At 49.0% G+C, this 23,189-nt stretch overlaps 1 protein-coding gene across 3 annotated transcripts in view; it reads left to right on the top strand.

Annotated features, from left to right (window-relative positions):
• Nucleotides 1–23,189, top strand: part of Pde11 (Phosphodiesterase 11) — a 255,259-nt gene that overhangs the window by 50,465 nt on the left and 181,605 nt on the right. The gene's annotated exons all lie outside the window — the stretch shown is intronic.

Below are 23,189 nucleotides of genomic sequence, written 5' to 3'. Positions count from 1 at the left end.
CGTGTGCTAACTATGCTGTATGTTACACGAGGTGAGCCCGTAGCAAATGCAAACAAACGAAGGAAAAACGAGAAAAAGAAAAGCGTGAGGTCAGCTTACCGCCAGTGAGGAGCTACACCGTGCTCCAGCTGGACGTGAATCCGTGGTGCAGACATTGAATCCATGCTTGAGTGTAATATCTGTTTTGCCTCCCCTATATGCGCGCTCCTTTTCCGGAGACAAGCTTATAGCTCTACTTGTTATTAACTGACGCCCGACAGAGGTTTCCTGTTGCCCGATTACGTTTCCGCTTGGCCTTGTGCGATTAATTTGGTCCTCTGACGATTGAAGAATATCGTAGCAATGCTCACACTGTGATGGAGCGCATCGTCCTGTCGAGTAAGATAGTCAAATCACATTCGTGCCGGCCTATATACTATGCAACGACGTGCCCGATAGTGATGGCGCGGCGTTTGCCATCTCTTTGTTTGCGAGCCGGCCGCGTTATTATTGCGCTGCTTTTATTGGCCCCAGTAATCATTACTTAGTGTACGTGTGCGCACAGTAATCCACAATAACGCGTGAATTCGTACTGGGGATCTGACGACATACTCGCCTGAAAGCGTGATATGCATGCATCTCTCCTCATTTTTCTCATCTCGTTGGAGCAATACACCACAGGCAGGGTCTAATTAAATCCTAGATGCTTTTCTTTATCTCCTTGTCACGCTCAAGGGTGATTTAATTTACAGAGACGCTCCACGCGTGTGCGGAGACGAGCGCGTTTAATAACTATACTGAGGTTAACCGCCCAGTGTAGCATGTCGCTCCCGATTCACCAGGGCCGTCCCGCGGTCCACTTTGGTGGACGGACTGACCGCGCCGCCGAGGGTAGGGTATCGAGGCGGAGAGCAGGGTCAGATCGAGTGACGAAAAATTTCCCTCAGAAACTCCTCTGGGAGTTGTCCAAGTATGCGTAGGTATTGTGCCACTTTCTCCTCTCCACTGTTGCGGCTCGAGGGGACGTTTGGGCCAGGAATATACCAAGCCCATCGACGAGTACGTACAGTAGTAGGAATTAAGGAAAAAGGGTTTATTTTGCATTATTTACACTCCAGATACGGGCTCCAGATACGGAAGCCCACTCCATGTAGGAGCACATTAAACGTCTGAGTTCACATCAGGACATGTCAGCCCCACCGCACCAAAAGTCTCCGCTTTTAATCCCGTCGTCTTCCCTAGGAAACTAGATGATGATGATGAAAAACGTTTATTTTCTCTATTTTGCAGTGATTTTTGCGGCTTCAGATGGAGTCTTCCATCTTCTCTCCAGGGTCGGTTCCCCTAGTCCAGGGCTCCGCTGAGGGTAGCTGCCCTGCGTGCACGCCTTACTAGTCCTTGTTGGACTTTCAGGATGTCGCTGGATAGCATCCTCTCCCACTGTTCCGCACTCGGGTTTTTTATTATGGCTAGCCCATCTATTTTCTGGCAAGCCCATGTGGTATGGTATAGGGTTGGTTTGTCTCCACACCATGGGCACTTGCTCTCGTACTGCGTGGAGTAGATCTTACTTAGCATGTTTAGGCACGGGAATGTTCCCGTTTGCAGCTGCCGCTATGCTACGGCGTCTTCACTATTTAGTTGTTTGTGAGGGGGCGGGTATTTTCGTCTGATGCCTCTGTAGTAGTTTAATATCTCTGAATAGCTTTGGGCTACCGGCTCGGGTTCCTCAGCGGGGTCGGGACTGTTGGATGCTCGGTTTGTTGCGTGCCCTCGAGCTATCCTATCCGCCTCCTGATTTCCCGTAATGTCGGTATGTCCCGGCACCCAAACTATCGTGTGTTTGGCCTGGTTGTTGACGGTGTTGCCACTTGAGCGGAGGATGCGGAGCGCGCTGTGGCTGATTCTGCCGTTTAGGTAGTTGCGGCATGCTGCTTGGGAGTCTGTGAGTATGGTTAAGGACCTGTTGGATCGGTAGCCCTCCGCTGCCGCTAGAGCCACGGCTGCCTCTTCGGCCTCAACTACCGTACAGTTCCGAATTGATGCGCTGGTGATTTCTTTTAGGTCCGAGTTGAGACTAGGGAATCTGATGACTGTCGCAGCCAATCACAATCGTCGAATTGGTCGCAATATCCCGCCCATGATATCACCCCATTCCTCCTAACTCCGCCTCCGATGACGTACCTGAAGTGATGACTGAGGACCCACTGCAGCGTTATTGAGGCGTTCTTCCTAGGAAAACACAAGCACACACACTCTCTGGGCGGCGTGCCCGAGCGAGGCGCCTACCGGACGCTATGATCTCCGCATCGCTTTACAAAGTTCTTACTCTCTCTCTCTCTCTCTCTCCTTTGTCGTGGTCAAACCTCGGCAAGACAGCAATTAGTTGCCTATTTCAACAACGTTGATAGCGACACGTACAGAACACGCTAAAAAACAACTGGGTTCGGTGCTTAAAATCCCAGGCTCAGACCCGTCTGCGTTCTTATTCTGGTTCCCTTTCCTATACTTGACCTCGAAGTTGTATTCCTGCAAAATGAGACTCCATCTCAGCAGTCTCCCGTTTTTTCCCGACATTTGCTTCAGCCATGCAAGAGGGTAATGATCGATCTCGGCCGTGAATTTCGTGCCTTGAATATAGCGTACTAGCTTTTGAATGACCCATACTATATATATGCACAAACACTCCTTCTCCGAGGTGCTAAACGCCTCTTCTCGCGGTGTCCGTTTTCGACTGAGGTACAGCATGGTATGCTCTTCACCGCGTTCGTTAAGTTGAGCAAGGACGACACCTATACCAAGGTTGCTGGCGTCACACTAGAGAATGAATTCTCTGCATAAGTCTGGCGAGACAAGCGCGTGTCCTGAAGACAAACCTTCCTTCTCAAAACAATCCACATATTCCGAATAGGCTCCGCAAATCTTTCACTTTCGTGCGACTCGCGCACTAACATTGTCTTTCTCTTGTCCACAAAGGACCCGCACTAAAGAAATAACAACAAAAAAACATGTTGCATAAGATACGCGCTCGAAACTACACGAAGATCCGACCTCATTTCTAAATACCACTACGCACGCTCTAAGCGATGCTCAAAATGCTGTCGTCTTATGAATGCACGGGCGAGACACGCACCAACTCTTTGCTATTCTGTGTCCGAGCAAGACACACCTTGAAAGAACGGTACAATCACTTTCTAAAATTGTGCGTTTAAACTACGGCTCCTCCAAATAAGGTGTCTTTACTTTCAAAGAGAAAATCTCGCCAATACTTCCGGAAAGTGAACTGACACTGAAACGCGCCACTACAGGTTTCTAACAAATAACCTAGACTTGGCGGTGCAATATATATGTATCTCACAAAAAAAAAAAAATGAATCTCATCAGCCTAAAAGAAAGAACTGCATATCGAGAAAACAAAGTTTCAAAATTGTATGCGCGCGCAAACGATCTCTTTCATATTATTGATGATCTTGTAAAGTAAGCAATCTAAACAAAGCTCAAAACTTGCTTACGCAACGATCTCTCGATCTCAAGATGTCTCACCTAACACTAAAAATAAAGAAACAAATTGTTGTTTCCACAAAACCTGTATCGCCGTTATTCATTCCGGATAGCCGACGGTTGCGTCATCTCTTTTAAGCCGTACTGGAGGCGGGCGCGGTCTGAAAGCTCTTCTTGTCAGCCTTGTCAACCAGCGAATACAAAGGGCACGTAGGCCATTCCCCTCGCTACACACCCCCGACATCTTACCTACTGGCAACATTCCTTCTAGGTATCGCACTACTGCCTGGTATGACGACTTCGCGACGCCTTAAAGCCGCGCTCTCCTGTGTCATAAAGGTTACACCTCGAAAAGAACCCAACGAGGGGGAACATAATTTCCCCCTGGCTTTTGTCCTCCTCCGCGCCGAACGTCTCCTTCTTTTGTTCCTCGTTTGGCGGCTCGGATGCGCTCCGACTGGAAACATTCCAAACGACAAACGCGCCTTTTTAATTCTTTCACTGCGCCCCACATGGGTTTTAGTGGCTTTCGCTTTATTCGACCGCGTTGCCTTCTCTGCCGCATTCCTGGCTCTGCGACGCGTCTTTCTTAGCACGCTTTCTGGTGCTCATTTTCGAGTTCCTTTTCTTTCTTTCCGTTGGGGGCTCGTCAGCCTGTTCCTGAATGTCTGTCGGGGAATCAGCAAGATTTCCTCCTCCGGCTTAAGTACGTCTCTGGAGCTAGCTGTATCGTCCTCTCATCGTCGTAACTCAGCGCCTGACTCTCTTCCTGAATTTCTGTCAGGAAAATGAGAAAGATTTCCTCCTCCGGCTTAAATATTTCTCCGTAGCTAGCTGTTTTATCCTCTTTTTGTGCACTTTGTTCATTCTCGTCACTTATCTGCTGAGCTAGTTCGCGTGCTTTGGACCTCGTCGAAGCCATGACCGGGGATTCAGCAAATGTGCACCCACTTTTATTGAATAGCGACTCTGAGCTAGCTGTTCGAGAGAAGGTAAGGGTAGCCTTCCGGTGGCCCACTGGAGACTGCTGGTCTCGATATCTCCGAAAGGTCCCTCAATTTGTACATTTGCCATCGGTACGAACACTGAGTCTTCGCTGACGGCCGACCTTATCCACGAGCATTCGGACACGTAGTCCACTTTTCACGTACTTCGGATGGACGACCTCCATGGTGGTCCAGGAGTCGCGGAGTACCCTACACTAGTTGACATTTACCATTGAATTCATCATGTATGGCTTTAGAAGATCGGTGCCAGCCGGATGATTGCTTATGCGAGCCAATACTGGCCGTTTATTTGGGCAGTTTCGGGCCAAGTGACCCGTTTCCTTACAGTTATAACACGCCAGACAAACTCTTGTTTCGAGCTCTTCCGAATGATTTCCGGGTTGCTTTCTACCCCTTTCAGGTGATTTTGCAGTGCCGTCCGTGCGCGCCGAATTACGACTAGTGTTGCCTCGTACCCTTTTTTGTGGTTTGCTGCCCTCTTGAGTTAGATTTTGGCCGTGGTGAAGGCTTTTGATCGTACTGTGCGCAACGGCTTGCCACATACTCATCGGCCGGCCAGCCGTGCTGCACTCGTTACAGACACACCTTCCTGCCTGTCCTTGCCCCAAAGGCGCACGTTATCTGTCAGGGTCTCGTAAAACGACTCTAAACAGATTAAATCTGACAGCTTACAGACATTATCCGCCACTGCTCCTTTCACCCACTCTGAAAAATTATCCTTCAGCTACATGCAAATTCACCAAAGCTTTCATTAGGCTTCTTTCTTTCCTGTCGAAGTCTCCGCCGAAATTCCTCTGTGGAAAGCTTGTATTTATTTATTTATTTATTTATTTATTTATTTATTTAAAATACATTTAAGGCCCGAAGGCATTACAGAAAGGAGTGGGTGAACATAACAAAAAAGAAATTGTGCAAGATACAAGGACATGGTCTGAGTGCTTTCTGTGACCCAGATTACCCTCCATTTTTGTGTGCTTGACTCGCATTCTCCTTTTGTACACTTCTGATTATTATTAGTACTACGATAATCTTATTGGCCTTGTGTTATTATTTTTTGTGATTATTGTTTATCAGTTCCCGTTTTTTTTTTTTCGACTTATTACTCACTCATTACATCTGCATACGTTACCCCTCACCCCCCCCATGTAATACCCTCCTGCGAGAGGGTCTTTAGGGGTATTCTAAATAAATAAATATGAATGGTGGTTTCATGAATGGTAGTTTTGAAGGTGTCGATATCCAGGATGGCTGCAACGGTGGCGGGAAGGTGACTCCAATATCTGCTTGTGCCAGGGATGAATACAGTACTACAAATTTTAGTACGTGAAGACGGCACACTAACTTTCAAACTGTGGTCAGAGCGAGATGATATGTATGACGGTTGGGTGTTAAGCTGTTTTTCAACAAAGGGTTGTGGTGGTAGATTTTATGGAAGAGCGAAAGGCGGAAGCATCTATGACGGAAAGAAAGTTCTGGCAAGTTAAGTGTTGTTTTCATTGAGGTAACGCCAGCATATCGGGAGTAGTTTGATAAGATGAAACGCGCTGCACGATTTTGAATGGCTTCTATGTTGTTTATGAGTGTAATGTTAGCCGGGTCCCAAATGGCGCATGCGTATTCTAGTTTGGAGCGGACTAATGTTTTGTAGCGAGTTAGTTTCAGTGATGATGGCGCAGATGAGAAGTTTCGGCACAAATATCCCAACATGCGATTGGCATTGCTACGTATAATGTCGACATGCATGTGCCAGGGAATGTTGCTGGTGATGTTTAGACCAAGGTATTTGTACGATGAGACAACTGAGAGGACAACTGGCGAGTAAACTCGACTTCACTTAATTGTACTTGCCTGCCTCGGCTGCGCTCGTTCGGGCTACGACTTGCGAGGCTTCTCCCGGCAGTAACACAAGCAACAGCTCCGGCCATGTGTCTTGGTGAAATGATTGCTTCTCTCAAATCCGTTCAAAATTAATCAGGTAGAAACTGATGTCATCGCCTCTTTTGTACGGCTGAAGCAAACTCGTCACTTTCACGCTTTTCATTGGTGGCGGCGCCGCATCCGCGCAGCGCCCCAACCGGGCTTCCTCCAGTTTCATTTTCACGAGCTCAGTTTCATCCTGCCTTCTTTTCTCTTCCTTCTCATTTTCATTCTCTTCCGCTCTGTCTTTCCTCTCTTCCTCCCTTTCTTTCCTTTCGGGACGGATCTTTTTCCAAGCATCCGTGAGCTCGTCCTCATCGAAACGAACTTCAATCGCCATACGAATTTCGGGCTTCCTCTGAGGAACTTATGGTTATTATCCATACCGAACTCTGCGGCGAACAGCAACAGCTCCTCTTTCTTCAGGTTTTTCCTAGAGCTGACTACAACTTCTCCTATACTGACCGCACACCCGGTGGCGGTCAGTCACAGCTAATTGGCCGGTAGAACCCTGTCCTTGTCCAGCAAAATGTAGTCGCTCCAGCACTCACCCAACCTCGAGTTTGCGAAAGTCGTGTCTCCCGGAGCCACGTTCCCAGGTCCGCCGAGCTCACGTTGTGGAAGTGCCTTCGTCTGCTCTTCAAGTTTCCTTGCGTCGTCCAAGACTCGACGGTGTTACTGCGATGGTTGTGCCTCCCTAATCCACGAAGAGGAGCTCTGCTGATCCCGTATCTACAGAAGACGCTCTTCCGTCCGCAGTTTACCTCGAGCTTGCGAAGGTTCCGAGGTCCGTCGATCCCACATCGTAAGGACTGCCTTCTTGATCCCACCGCTGCCACCAGTTTATTGCGTCTCGAGGTGGCGTTTGGGCAGGGAATCCACCAAGCCCACTGAAGCCCATCCGACCAGTATAAACAATAACTCTGCGGCGACACGAACGGCTGCGGACGGCGGCGCAAGGTGAATTGATGACACAAGCAAACAACTGCAGGTTGCGGCGCCAGCTGCGCTAATGACGTTCCGATCATAAGCCGTTAAAGCTCTTCAGCACCTTATCCGTCTGCGTCGTACCATTATCAACCGTGATCAACAGTACTCCGACGGCGGCTGCGTATGGCGCGGCCACGCGGGCCCAATCTTGAAAGCGATCTGGAGTGGAGTCAGAGTGCGCAGAGTGCTGATAGCTTCGTGTGCGCTGTGTTCTCGCCACTTAGTTCGCGTTGAAGCGAGAGGCAGCTCGAAGGTGAATTCGGTCGTGGTTGCAGGCCCTATCTTGAAAGCGATCGTCTTGCGTAACGGACAGACGAGTTTCCTCGTTGGGTAGGCATAGATCGAAATGCTTACGCATTTAAACCTCGGCCATATGTTGGAGGGAATTAATGAATTCTGGGGTATCACGTGCGAAAACCAGGATTTGATTATGAGGCACGCCGTAGTGGGGTGCTCCGGATTAATTTTGACCACCTGGCAATCTTTAACGTGCCCCCAATGAGTGAGCGTTTGCATTGGGGCGTTCTTGCATTTCGCCCCCATCGAAATGCGGCGGCCGTAGCCGGGATTTCATCCCGCGACCTCGTGCTCAGCAGCGCAACACCATAGCCGCTAAGCCACCGCGGCGGGTTATAAAGGACGCGCCTGCGTCACTGTTTGCTCAAGCACTCGCGACGTGACGGCAGAGATGTGAACGCGACCCGTCGCGAGAGCGCGGAGGAGTCGGTCGGGGAAGCCCCCTTGCGCGCCCTCCTCCTCCTCTGAGCCGTCGAGACCCTCCCTTTCCTTCGCCGCGGAGTGCTGCCACCCTCCGGCGCGCGGACGCTTATCGACTAAGCAGGGGTGAGAGTAGCAAAACCCTGGCGACAGCGCTGTCGCGCGTAGCGACCGATTGTGCCACAGATGCGCGTGCAAACGAGCTGTTTGAAAAGATGCAGTAAGCGTCGCGAAAAACTGCGAGCGCGCGTTCCCGCCAGATTCGCCTTTGTAGGAGGTGGTCTATACAGCCTAGTTCGACGCGACTGGAAGGCGCAAGTGGCGCAGAAACATAGCGAAACGATCGAGAACACAGGTCGGGCGTCAGACTGCATCGATAGGGTATCGCACCTAACCTTGGCCAAGCTGTTCAACAACTAATAAGAAAAAAAGAAAGAGCAAAAACGCATTCGAAAAAAAAATTTTGTTTGTTTTTTTAAGAAAGAAAACGTGGTACAAGATAAGATTTTAAAGCCTACGGTTTTCGGTAGCCAGACCTCTGACGACCAAACGCCTTAGGTCTCGTAAATGTATACTGCCCCTTGCTTTGTTAATCCTTTCCTGTTATTTTTTCTTCGTTTAACATCTTGACTAACGTTTCCTGGGATACATGGCTTATAGCACGGTTCGCGCTCGACGTCACATAGCTCCTCTGCGCACCAAATGGTCGTTGCATCACTACGATAAATTATTTTATTTCTCTTTATTCCTTTATTCATTTTTTTTCCGGCATGAAAAAACTGGTAGTCCCTACACATCTGTCGAAATGCTCCGAAATACCTTCTCGTAGCGCCGACCAAGTTTTGATTTGTGGCACTGGCTGGAAATTTCGCAAGTCAGTTCTGCTGCAGTATACACGCGCAATGATGAGTACAAAGGCTGGCAATCATACAGGGTGTCCTTTTTTTTTAGCTGCACCAAGTTTTTAAAGATTGCCTATGCAGATAGCACAATTCTAACCCATGATCTAAATTACTCCATGAGGCGGCCATTACTTCTACGAGAAATCAAAATGTTCAATTGAATAATTAACGTAATTACACCAATTAACGTTTTAATTAATTACTTTGCGTCACATATTTCAATCTACTAATTATAGCCGCTGAGTTCCCACGGCGTGGATATCCACTTGGAACGAATTATGTGGACGGCACCAGTTCCGTGTTAATGATTTTCAAGGTGTCCGTCGACCGTGTCATTAATTTTCAAAGTGTCCGTCAAAATGTGTTCCAGTTGCTTTTGTGATTCAATGCATAGAACATCAGTTTCTTTAAAACGTGACTGGAACGCATATGCATTTCATCGGACACATTGAAAATCACCCGCCGTGGTTGCTCAGTGGCTATGGTGTTAGGCTGCTGAGCACGAGGTCGCGGGTTCGAATCCCGGCCACGGCGGCCGCATTTCGATGGGGGCGAAATGCGAAAACACCCGCGTACTTAGATTTAGGTGCACGTTAAAGAACCCCAGGTGGTCGAAATTTCCGGAGTCCTCCACTACGGCGTGCCTCATAATCAGAAAGTGGTTTTGGCACGTAAAACCCAATAATTTAATTTTACTTTAACTTTGAAATCATTAACACGGAACTGGTGCCGTCCACATAATTCGTTCCAAGTGGATACGCCTTGCGAACTCACCGTCTGTATAAGTGATAGATTGCAATATGCGGTGAAAGGTAATTAATGAAAAAGTGAATTAACGTAATTACGTTAATTATTCGATTGAACATTTTGATTTCTCGCAGAAGTAATGGCCGCCTCACTGAGTAACTTGAATCAAGGGTTAGAATTGTGCCATCTACCATAAGCAATCTTTAAAAAATTTGGTGCAGCTAAAAAAAAAGACGCCTTGTATATGTTGAAAGCAGCACACGGACCGGATTTACGGAAGTAAGTCTGGTCTGTGCGGAAGGACACATATCGATTTTGTATGTCCACTACAGTGCACTAGAAAATGCATTAGAAGTGCACTACAGTGAACTAGACTTCTAGTTCACTGTAGTGTCCACACAGCGGAGCACGGAAGTAGATATATATATATATATATATATATATATATATATATATATATATATATATATATATACAATAGTGGTGTTGTGTACTCTCTCCTCGCCGCTTCACAAGATGCTCCAAACATCCTACGCTCCAACTATTGCAGGCACGTTGACTGTAGTTTATGTTCGAGATTACAAGAAAAGGAGTTGCTCTTGTTTCTTTTGTCATTTCGCGATCTTATGCTGCCGTTCGCGGGCATTTTTTATCCAGCTGTCTTCTCGAGATGTAGCTCCTGTCGTATACGTAGAAGCAGTTGGGAAGACGGAACAGCTAGCGTGCTTCTAAACGACGCCATCGAGCGTGGCACTTTACCTGGCATGAATGCAGAGTCACTGGCGGAGACAATCTGTGTTTTGGTCTTGACTGCGCTCCCAGCATCAACATGCGTTGAAGAGGACTTCCTTTTGTGCATGTCATGGCCACGGCCCGGAAAGGCCAAGTATGCAAAGCCTTTAGACGAGTACGAGTAACTCACGCCTCAAGGGCGCGCAATTCACCGCGACTCTGAGCTGACGGATGCGCAGAAGTGCAGTCCGTTCACTCTTGTGTCCAACATATGCGGACCAGCAGATGCGGACCAGCAGATGCGAACCAGCATATGCGGCTGGTTCGCATCTGTAGTGCTGGCGCACCTCCTGCAAATAAAAACTACCTTACAAATGACAATTGCTTCAGCGGTTGTTGTCCGCGAAGCTTCACTCTGTGTATATATATATATATATATATATATATATATATATATATATATATATATATATATATATATATATATATATATATACACAGTGTTGGCCTGTACCATATACACCACGCTCTTGTGGAGTTTCTCCCGCTATGACGCGCTTTTTCACGGTAGCTGTGTCACGGTAGCTCCAAAATGTGCATATTCGTGAGCACGAGACCGCGATTCACGACCGTTTTCTGCCGGGGCCGAAATGCAAAAACTGACTAACCCGTGCCGAAATCTTTGTCCACACAAAGAGCCCCAGGTGGCCAAGTTTACCCGCGAGACGCCCAATGCGGCGCCCTTCTCCGTTTGAAGCATGTATTGTTCTACTTCTTTCCGCTGCCATCCCGTGCCAGCTGATCTCCGCCGCCACATGCACCAGTGCAGCCTCAGCGCGCGCAGAGCTTGCAGGTGGCCGGCGCCGGCCGGTTGCAGTAACGACACGCGGATAGTGCAGCGCTGAAGCCGTGTAACGTTAATGTAGTTTAATTTCTAGTCATGAGCATTTTGGCTGTGGGGGACTCCGGCCGTACGGGGACGCCCCAATTTGTGCGACCACTTGGGCATTTTTGACGTACACCAAAATGTTGGAAGACGAGCTGTTATGCATCCAGTGGTCCGCTCCGTATGAACGCGCTCGCCGCAGAAGCGCCATAGGTTAGTGAGCCACTGCAGGGGTATTGTGTATAGCCTTTGAACGACAAAACGTCTTTAACTATGGTTATACCAGTCCGCGATGCGGTCAAAAGTGTGCTTATAGGCTAACATATCAGCGGCACGGATACACTGCACCGCGCTGTCGTGTTTTCGGGTGTCTCCGCTGCACCTCCGTATGCGAAGTGTCGCCCATATCCGTGACGGGCCTCTCGAGTGCTCCTCGCGCACTCGCTGGGGTGATTGCTGAACCAGCTGCCCGAACAAGACCCCACACGTGCGAGCTGGCGAGGAGCACGTGCCACTATCGTGCGCTGCGTGTGGCTCCAGGGCAGGGAAGGACGTGCAGCCGAACGACAGCAGTCGGTAGGATTTTTCCAGCAATTTCCAAGTCGCGCGCCCGGAGGTTTCTGCGTGCCACAGCTTGGAGGGTTGATAAAGGCTCGAGAAAGGGTGAAGGCTGCACGCCATCCAGTTCCTACTTCCAGTGCCGAATCTCACGCGCTCCCTTTTGGAACAAAGAAATGATGGACTAAATCCTTAAAAAAAAGAAAAGATCAATTTACCCGCGCTTCCAGTTTTCTCAGGGGTCCGCTACACCCGGTAAGGCGGAAGCGTTGCCGGCACCTCATGCTGCGGGAGTAACTGCTTGCTCAGGCGCGTAAGTAGATTCAACGTACTCTATACGAGAACGCTAGAAAAATGAAGCCAATGATTTGGCATGCAGTTACACCGTCAAAGAGAGCATGAATTGAACTCACTTTGTTTTCAGCGTGTAGACGAAGGTATAAATGCTTTCACCCTTTTGGGTCCCCAAGGCAATATCCCTGAGCAATAATTGCTATCTTGCGTGCTTTACTCTCGTTGAGCGCCCCGTACTTTCACGTCACGAACGTGTGCGTTCAGCGTACATCCATGGCGTTTTTGACAGGAAAGTGCATGGCGACCTCAGAGCGTCCAAGAACGCACGACAGGTGATTGACTATAGTGGAGTTGAACACGTACCAAAGAAACACGTACTGGGACTATGAGAGGCGCCATAGCGGAGGGCTCCGGATTAATTTTGGCCACCTTCGGGGTCCTTAACGTTCTATGTATGCTGATCGCAGTTCTTTTTAGTGTATGCTTTTATTGAGGATGCGGCTTGCAGTTCTAATTCCGAAAGCAGTGTATAACGTGTACCGTTTCCTGTTAGTCTGTACTGTTTTAGGATTTTCTTTTCTTTCATTTCTTATTTTCGGATCTCTCTTTTTTTATTTTTAGCAATCTGTACTTTTCGTCTTTTCTTTTTTTTATTTTGTTCCCACTCCTGTAAGAGCCTGTCAAGGCTTACAGTATTAATAAATAAATAAATAAATAAATAAATAAATAAATAAATAAATGTATATGCGCGACCGTTTTTGCATTTCGCCTTCATCGGAATGCGGCTGCCGCGAATCGAACCCGCAACCTCGTGCTCAACAGCAGAAGCACGACAGATGACGTACCTCGTTCGCGGTCAAGGTAAGCCCCCTAAGTGTAAAGTGTGTAAAAAATAGTTTTAGAGCCGCTTGCTATCGAACTTGCGATAAGCTGTACCTGAGCCAGCACTTCGCTATACATAACGGGAACCGTGTGTGAAAAACCAGCGGTGTCCAACAGGTGCTGCTGCGGCTGTTTGAGTCTGCCACAAAAGTAAATTATCGCGTCATCTTAAACGATAACATGCGAGCCCCCTGTACGAACGCTCGCTTTAGCCCGATGCGTCCAGCCAAGCCCAGTTCATCCATGGCCAGGAGCGCTGCGACTCACCTTCTTGAGTGATCGCACGCTTCGTGTTCTGGTCGGGGGTGCGCTCAGCCAACCGCTCAGTGTGTTTGCTGGTGTACCGCAGGACAGTGTATTGAGCCCGTTTTTGTTTAATCTTGCCCTTGCGCGGCTCCCCGACTACATCCATAAAGGCGACTTCGCACGAAGTACGGGCGGCTATCTACGCCGACGACTGTTTGCGTGTGGCCCTACGGACGTCGGATACCAGGTGCGCGCGTCTATCCAGACTGCGATCGACGCTGTGGAGGAGTACTTGGAAAGCATCGGCCTCCGGACTGTCGGTGTCGAAAACCGAGGCACTGATTGTTCACCCACGAACCAGGCAAGCGCGCCACGAGGTGTCACCGCTAACTCCTCGCTGCAACCCTCTTCCGTGGCGCTAGAGTGTAGGTACCTCGGCCTGCAGATTGACTGCTGCGTCATCTTCGATGCAGCTGTATCTCACATCTGCAAGCAATCGAAGAAAGTTGCAAGTGCCGCGCGCTCTCTTCTCGCGCGAGGATCCTCGTCAACCAAGGCTGCGACCTGGTTCTCCAGTGGGTGCTGGCACATATTGGATTACCGCGCAACGAGCTGGCTGACTCTCTCGCCAAGGAGGCGCACGGTGAGCGCTTCCCCCTCACCCACCTGGTGACGAGTTTTGACGCGGCCAAAACGGCCGTTCTGCGCAACCTCACCGCGCAACACCCCGACCAGCGCGTCGCAGCAAGTATGCCCCCCCCCCCCCCCCCCCCTCCCACGTCTGTTCCCGCGTGCAGGTCGCACTTTTCTTCTTCGCATCGGCTGCTACACAACAGCTGCGCGAACACACAGGCTCACGGGAACCGGCAGCCGCGTGTGTGGCAACTGCAACGGTGTGGAGACACTAGAGCACCTCCTGCTCCAGTGTCTTGCATTCGGGGTCGAGAGAGAGGTTCTGGGCGACTCCTACCATCGGTACGGCCTGCCATCCAACACGCTGCAGAGCCTACTCTTCCCCAATGCGCACAGTTCTATCATTAAACGTGCACTTGCGGCATTGCTTGAGTTTTGTGATACATCAAACATCAGAGCGCGGTTGCGCTTCTCTACTATATTTCTTTAATTATTTTATTACTTGCCACCTTCTTCCTCCCACACCACTCAGCTATCTCTCTTTTTACTCCCCTTCCCTGTGCAGTGTTGTTGAGGTGACCTCACCCGAGAGTCAGTTACGGCGCTGTACTCATCCCTTCCTCTTAAACATCACTTGCACACAAACTCGTGGGTGAGCTCGTGCGCTTCTGTTCTGGCACGCCGGCGCGCATACGAGTGTATAATCACGTGCCTCAAGATGAGCTGTCGATTTCTCGGCGTGAAATCGCAGCATGTACTATATCGGGTGTTCTTTATTTACGTTTTTCTTAAGCGAAAGCATTATCTGCCCCAATACGCGGAAATCGGGCGTTGCAGTCGGCGGCGTGTCCGAAGGATGTTACCAAAAATGGCCGACGGCAAGGAGTAAGAAAACGTCAGAAAAAAAATACTGGAATTGTCGTCAAATTGGTCAAGGAGGTTCCTGTAAACCAAGTAAATTAATGCCTTTGAATATAATACGCAAATTTCGGTCTTGGTGGGAATCGAACCCTGGCCTCCAGGGTGCGAGACGAGCGCGCTTCCCCGACCTCATGACGGCTCCACGGTTCTGGTTGACTAAATGTGGGCCTAGTGCGTTCGTCATTGCGCACATCACGTCGCAGTCATCTGGCTGACCATATATGAGCGCATATGAGCGCGACTCGATTAGCGTTTTCTTTTCTCGTCGTCACTCGTTCCCGCGCAGTCGAGTTGGCTCACTCTTGCCGAAGGCGTCGTCGGTGTAGCAGATATATTTGTGGATCGGCTTCCGGGCGACCGCGCTCATTTCTGGGTCCTTCCTGTGGCGCTGTATGCTTGTATTTTCTCAGTGTGCGTGCAACCGCGGCCACAGTTGCGCAAGCCGCGCTTTCTCGCAGAATGGATGTTAATGCGGGGTTTTGCGAGTCACAACCAGTGCGGGCCAGCAACGTATACAGACGCTGTGACGAAGCGATGGCGGTTGTGTTGGAGGGGGTCGACCCGAGGGAGAGGCCCGTCGCCACACTTCACTCGAAATGGCCCACCGTGCGCTGAAATCACAGGACGCTCGTGTTTTTGCCACTTCCTCCCCGGCCGTATCAAAATAGAGCTGCTTCGGTCAGGAATAGTATCTGTGGCCTCGGGATCCGCGTCGCGAAATTTGCTGTTTGTTTCAGGGACGCCGAGCTGTCACCCCTGGCTTGGGTGCGACTCAGAAATGACGATGCGCGGCTTTGATCGCTGCCAACCGAAGCTGAACGTAAGTGCGGCGATTTTGGGGCGATTTGTTTGCGTGGAGGCGTCTGTGATATAGCGTGCATGGAGTTGAAAATGCGGTGCGCTGGAGCTTTGTGGTCATACACTATGCGCATGCATCGGTGGCGCGTGGACATATGCATATACTATACTTCGCTCGAACCCATCTCGGGGGGAACTGTAGTACTTTTCTGTCCACGCAGGCGCCGTTTCCTGCAAAAATTACTAAGGCGAACTCTGGCGCTGGTGTCTAGGAGCTTCAATGGCGGTTCGCCAATTATGAGAATAATGGTTAAAGCATGGATTTGTCTAAACTTCGTCTTTCTGGCTTTATGCTGCTTCGTCACTTGGCAAACTGATAATTTTCAACAAAATATTACGTTATAAATTCAGTAGCATGTAATGATTGTGCATGTACACGGAGTCTTAATTATTGCTTTCTGCGGTTAAAAAAATATAGAATCCCTTCGAAATTAAAGCCAATAAAAGCATATAAAGCATGGTAAATGAAGCCACGCACAAGGCTGTCTGAAATCACAAGTACGAAGATTAGACAAATCCATGTACTAACCATAATTCCAATAGTAGCTGAGCGTTCTCAGCGCCAGAGTTCCCTCTCGTAATTTTAGTACGAATCACTATGCACTCATGGGGTGTGGAAATGAAGGGGGGAGAATCTTAAATAGACTGTCTTGAAACAAATTGCTTCTGTGCAGCTGTTATACTGTAGCCTGTAGTCGATGCCCTTTCGAAAACATGCAGATTGAAACATCTCTTGACAGCTCAACGACTTTGGAAAGTATACGTATCGTGTTAATGAAATCATATGCTGTAACCCATGCTGGATTTCGTAGCTTCTTATTTACCAAACGGTTGTAATCGTCTTTCTCTGCAGTGATGTTGATGAGCAGCAGAAGCTGTGCCTTTATGATTACTGCGATTTGTGTAATAAATATCGGCATGCACGCATGCTTTCAGAACTTTGGACGTGCAGCGCGACCAGGGACACCGGACAAGAGCTACACGGCCGTTGTCTCTCTGGTACTGATGCATTCATCGCTGTCATGGAGCACTGACTATTACTCAATGTTTTTATGCTTGGATATTATCGGGCTTCACAGTATTAGCAACGTCACTGATATCGCACCCTATAGCTGATTCACATGCCTCAGGGGTCTGTGGAGTGCGGCTAACGTATTTTTTTTTTTCTTCTTTTTTTATCGATCGGAGTCTATAGCGTCACATTGCTCTTGATTTTGTTGGGCCCAACATCGCTTGCCATCTGCGCATCGACGACAATGACCTCTTGCGGCCAGGCACACGGCGGGGAAGAGTCTTGAATGTAAACTAAGCTCCGTGGCATAGGTCGGCATATTTGCTCACTCTCTCAACGCTCATTTCACAGGCGTAAGATAGGGCATTAACGAGTGAAAGTCCGTGAAGGCGATATTGAATGGACGTGAGTACCGTGTGTGGGCGAGTGCCGGAGAGTGGCAGTGGACGCGAATATGAGCTACGCGGGTGCACGCCGGTGAGTGTGAAGGGAACGCGTGGGAGTGTTGCGTGCCGAGTATGGGGGGGGGGGGGGGAGGGGGCGTGAGCAGGAACGTTAGTGAGCACCGACGAGTGTGAGCGAGTGCGACTGAATATACACAGCCTGCGAAAATATTGGTGAGTGAGTATCCGCCTATTGTGTCGACCTATGTGTCCGTGTGCCAGCTCATGCTGCGGAACTTCGAAGCAACGTAGAGTTCGTCTGTACACGTGAAATTTACATGAGTTTTCTGCACATTCGTGTATGTGACAATCACATATGCAACGGTACAAAACTTATGATCTTGCCAGAGTACCAGCTCCTTGGTTTTTTTCTTTGTTCTTTTACTGTACGTCGTGCGCCTCACATTGCATCTGTACCATGTCAGTTACTACTGCATTTCTTCAGTGCCTGGCCTCGCAAACAACCTCGACGCGTCTGGTCTCGAGGGCTTAGGACACGATATAGCATGTTAAAGGGACACTAAAGCGAAACAATAAATCAGCTTAGACTAATGAAGCATTGTTTGAGAACCCTGTAGGCAGTCATTTCAAAAGATAGTTTGATTATTAGATGAGAAAATGAAGGTCCAAGTATCAGTATTTGAATTTCGCGCCGAAACCCCAACGCCGGTACGTCAGCGTGACGTCAGGGATTCCAAAGTATGTTTTCGCATTTGGGCCGCGTTGGCTGAATAACGATTCCCGAAACTTGCCATGTTTAATATTTGGTTCCTTTAGAACACAATGCAGTCAATTTGTACTGCGTTATATAATTAGTAGGCCCAAGAAGATGCCATCAAAATCGAAGACGTCACAGCCCCCAGGTGCGGGAACTTAAGTAGGCGTCGCCACCCGTATTTCGTTCTTGCGCTTTTTCTGGCTTGCCAAACGTCTTAACGTTGTAAGAGTGGTGTTTTTGGTGCTGTAGAACGGTAATTTACTGATGCAGAAGAAATCATTTTTCACTTTAGTGTCCCTTTAAGTAAAAACGAAAGAAAGAAAATTTTCATCGGCCATTCCACACTGTGACGGTGGTTGACCAGCGAAGCTGCTATGGTGGTTGGTATAACTATTACTCCCTATTCAGTAATTACGCTATATGTAATTGAGATATGTAATGATCGAGAGAGTCTCTTTTGGAACTTTGCGTAGGCGCCGTCGAAATCCCGGCACCGTGCACTCGTGGCGTCGACGTCTCTTTGCGGCAATCTCGTCGTCGGCTCGTGCCCGTCGCTTGCGTACCACATCGCGGCACGGGCGCCTCCGCTGCGGCGCTCATCGCGCAATCTTTGTGACCGCCAGTGCTCACGGTCGTCGAGTGAACTCTGTTCATGCATGTGTCGTTCGGCACCTGACGCCACACTTGCTTAGTCACGGCCCGGTCACACTGCAGGCTGACACAACACCGATGCCGACAAGTGGCCGAGATGACGCCGACGCCAATCGGCTAACTACATAGTCGGAAGGCAAACCGTGTCGTTCTCGACCAAAGGCTGCCGGTAGCACTCACCGCTGCTTTCACGAAAGAAATGCGACTAGGTTGAGTGGTAGCTCTGTGCGCATTATGCTGACACACTTATTTGCCTCTTACGTGCTACATAAAAGTGTGCTTTCCGAGCGTGAAAGATGCCCGCGAATGTCGCGAATGACCCGCCGTGGTTGCTCAGTGGCTATGGTGTTGGGCTGCTGAGCACGAGGTCGCGGGATCGAATCCCGGCCACGGCGGCCGCATTTCGATGGGGGCGAAATGCGAAAACACTCGTGTGCTTAGATTTAGGTGCACGTTAAAGAACCCCAGGTGGTCAAAATTTCCGGAGTCCTCCACTACGGCGTGCCTCATAATCAGAAAGTGGTTTTGGCACGTAAAACCCCAAATATTATTATTATAATGTCGCGAATGCACGCAAAAAACGCCGCGCGACTGGCCGCTCGAGGCACTTTGCTTGTATTCGCGGGCTTCTTTCACGTTTGGAAGAACACTTTTATGTAGCACGTATTCAGCTATAGAAAGCTGTATCGGGAGTTTTTCATGTTTCTCTACAATTTTCTCATTGACGCTTCCATCTAATTATAATATTTGAGAAGTTGATTAATAAGACTAATTCGCTAATTAGGCGGAATGAAAAAAAGATTAGTATCGCCAAGTGACGGCAAATACATTACCTTGGTTCTGTCCGCAGCTACGTGGCATTCGCATTTTTTTAAGTTCTGGCTAAAGTTAGCTGGAACACCCTGTATATGCCCCAAACACAGTGGGGGATCGTAAGTTAGGGTACGCTGTCAGTCAGTCGAGTTCGGGTTCTTGAGCACCCAAAGTCGCTTGGCACTTCTGAATTTCGTATAACATCAAAGAAGGTGAGGTGTTGGAGTTGACCAACCTTATACGCATCCTCTCGTCCGATTAATTACTGCGAAGATTTAAACGCGGATTGAATTGTATGGGCATTTACGCGGTAAAACCATGATTTCATTATGAGGCACGCTGTAGTGGGTGACTCTGGATTAATTTTGACCACCATGGGATCTTTAGCGTAACCCCAATGCACGTTTGCATTGGGGCGTTTTTGCATTTCGTCCCGATCGAAATGCGGCTGCCGTGGCCGGGATTTGATCCTGCGACCGCGTGTTTGCGCAACACCACCATATCCACTAAGCCACCGCGGCGTTTAAGATTTAACGCGAGTAAAGCGTTCAAAAGGAGCGAAGATCATCCAGGCTTTTAAAAAACAGAATGCGTCGTCTCTGCGTGGCTCTTTGAACTCTGTCTTTCCGTTGGCGGCTGAGATAATTGCGCGTGCTCTCTCTGTGCGCGTGTTTACACGGGGCCGCCTCTCGGCTCGGAGCAGCGACCGTAGCCCGCCTGGTTTGTTTTGATCCTCGCCGCTTGCGTGCGATAAGCCTGTCGTCTATGACCGTGGCTTTTATCGCCTCCCGGTCGCGCTGCATCTCATTGCTTGGGCGAGTCTTTGCGGGCGGGCGCGCAGGTTCATCGGTATCCGCCGAACCGTGTTGCGTTCACCAGTGGGCCTCTTCGATTTTCGGAGTTCTGGCAGCCCGCTGGCAGCTAGATGGCAGCCAGCTAGTTCCGGTCCTGATAGGAAGTCACGTGGGCTGGGATCTCAAGGCAACCCAAACCTGCCCGAAGTTAGCAAAATCGAACGCCGGGACAGCTGGCCGATTGTAAACATGCTACCAGCGTGGCAGCGCCCGGCGAGGCTGGCGCGCGCTCGGCGTATAGTGGGCCCATTTATGCGTTGCCAGCTTGGAAATATATAGTTACATTCAGGGACACTATCCCTTTCGCGCGACTCGGCGCAGGACGCGCACTGAGCCAACATCGCCCTGTGCAGCGCAACAGATGGCCTCCGACGCGTCCGGTTACAAGACGCGAAATCGCGCGTAAGTGATTGTATACTCGAAAGCGATAGCTCGAGGATCCCTGCTCGCAGCGATCACGTCGCCCACCGGCGACATCGATGAGTTGGCGTTGTGTGATCACTTTACAAGACATGAAAAAGCAGAATATCGGGTACGGCTGGTAAACCTGCTTCGATTTCAGAAGGTTTGTTGTGGCTGATGGAGCTTCTCATTTTGACCCTAAGGAGCTGGGGACGTGGCTGGCGCATGAAAATGCACGTCGCCTGTGACCAGCGAAACGTTTCACACGAAAAACCACATTGGTCGCTATCATGTGCGTGTGTCTAATGTACAGTCGCGTGCAATATGACTTGCAACACCCTTGTTCGTGGTTGAAGAGGCTCCAGGGCTGCGCGGCGGCTCCGACATGCGAAATAGCGCTTTAATAAATACCACTAATTGAAGCTGTGTTTAGGTTTGGAACTTACCCTGTGTTTGCGAAGTCGTACAGTTTTGGAGCCCCTTCGACCACGGGCATCGGTGTTGCAAGTTATATCGCACGTGACTGTACGTGTGCCTATTACTCAATCAGTGCATTCTTAGATCAACGGCCTGCACATCGGTTTCGAGCTGCCACCCAAGCATACGACGGAGAGACGGAGCGAACACGGGCTAGCTGCAAAGCCTTAGCTAACTGCAGAGAAAGGAGATATACATACGCGAGATATGTGAAAAGGAACGCCACCAGAGAAAGACGAACCCAAAATGTACCGCAATGTGTGAATGAGCGTCTACAACTTGCGTGGAACACGATGCAGATAACATGCTCGCATGAGAGCGCGGCTCGCCGATCACCGCCGCGAAGAAGCCTTCAGGAGACACACACACATACACCCACAAAAGCTTCAAACGGTTCGCCACTGCTCGTATCACACCGCTTCGCAATGCGGAACGGAGCGTTAGCACCTAAAAAGATAACTAGAAGTAAGGAAATCCGAAAGGAAATCCGAAGATTACCGCAGACAGTTGGCTAAGCGAGGTAAATTTAAGTCCTCAAGCGCCCGCGTTGCAATCCGTGAAGTCCCCACAAAGATGGCGGCGAGCGCCCATTGCCTCTTTCAGTCGTATAGCCAGAGAACTTCCAGAGAGCAACCAGAACGAAATCGTCCTGGCAGGTTCTGGCAGCCCGCGGGTAGCCAGAACCGTCCGGCCCGAGCAAAACGAACGCCCGGCGGAAGTGCGTGGCGCGGTGGGCGGAGCAACCCGAGAAAAACGAAGACGCTGGCTCTGGCAGCCCGCGGGTAGCCAGAAGTGGAAAGTTGAAGCCCAGTGTCAGTTGACTTGATACTGCTATTGCGAAGGGGTCCTTAAAAGGAAGCTCGGGCCCAACTCCGACGCGGCCTATTCAAATACATGTAAAACGCAAAAACGTTTTTCTGAGATAACCCCTGCGCCGATTTTAATGAAATTTGTCCCATTTGAGAGAGAAAGTTAAATTCTAGTGACTCTTGGAAGTGTAATTTCGATTTAAGGCTTGAATTTTGTTAAAAAGATTTTCAAATATTAGACAGTTTGGAAAAAATAGAAGCACGAAGTTTACCAATTCATAGCTCTGCATCAAGAACAGATATCGCGGTTCTGTAAACGGCACCCATTACATCATTCAAAGCGGACAAATTCGATATGTCATTTTACATCTTACGTGAACTTTTTACGTTGTTTACAAGGGTTCTGCGAAAGCTGTATTTCCATATCATTAAATTTTTCGATAATCATGTGTAACATATCAATTTTGTGCGCTTTAGATGTACTATTAGATGCAATTCACAGAATTTCATTATAATTTTTCGTTGTTCAGTTACAGAGTTGTAAACTTGAGAGTTTTGTTTTTTGAAAATTTTCGATTTTTGCCAATTTTTAATAAAGAATTGACAACCGAAGTCAAAGTCACGAGATTTTAAGTTTTTCTTTTAAATGCAACAAACAACAAACCTCGTCAAATTTGGTGCAGTGGATGTCGAGAAAAACGAATTCTCCTTCTACATGTATTTAGATAGGAGCACCCGAGCTAAAGCTTCCGCTTAAGTTACCTTGCTGGCCAGTCGTAGTGTGGTGCTCGTTCCAGGGCTGGGCATTTTGCCAGTTCGCTTCTTCGATGAAGCCTATACCGGAGTCCCGCCTCCCTTCTTAGTGATCTTAGAAAACCTACTGGAAAACAATCACGAGCTCATCACAATATAAAGACGACAATGGTCGTACCAAAGGTATGGCTTTGGAAATGAACTAGACTCGCCCTTCGTCATGCTATATTATGTCTTTTTTTTTCCCGCCCGTGTCGTGGAAACTTTTAAATTAATCCGGTTCTGAATTACCAGTTTCGTCCTTTCTCTCTCTCTTTTTTTTTTTCTTCTGCTTAAGCACATACCACTGCAGCGGCTGGAGCTGCACGTGAAACGCATAATACCTGGTTTCAAGTTTTCTTTCATATGTCAGAATCGTACTTCGCACCACGTTTCTGCTGCCATCACTCGTATCACATTACTGCTACGGCTTGAGGAATATCTTGTC

The sequence above is a fragment of the Dermacentor andersoni genome, chromosome 1 (assembly GCF_023375885.2).
Source record: "Dermacentor andersoni chromosome 1, qqDerAnde1_hic_scaffold, whole genome shotgun sequence".
NCBI classification, from domain to species: Eukaryota; Metazoa; Arthropoda; class Arachnida; order Ixodida; family Ixodidae; genus Dermacentor; species Dermacentor andersoni.
The sequence above is the reverse complement of the archived record's forward strand: the minus strand, read 5'-3'. Positions and strand labels throughout refer to the sequence as shown.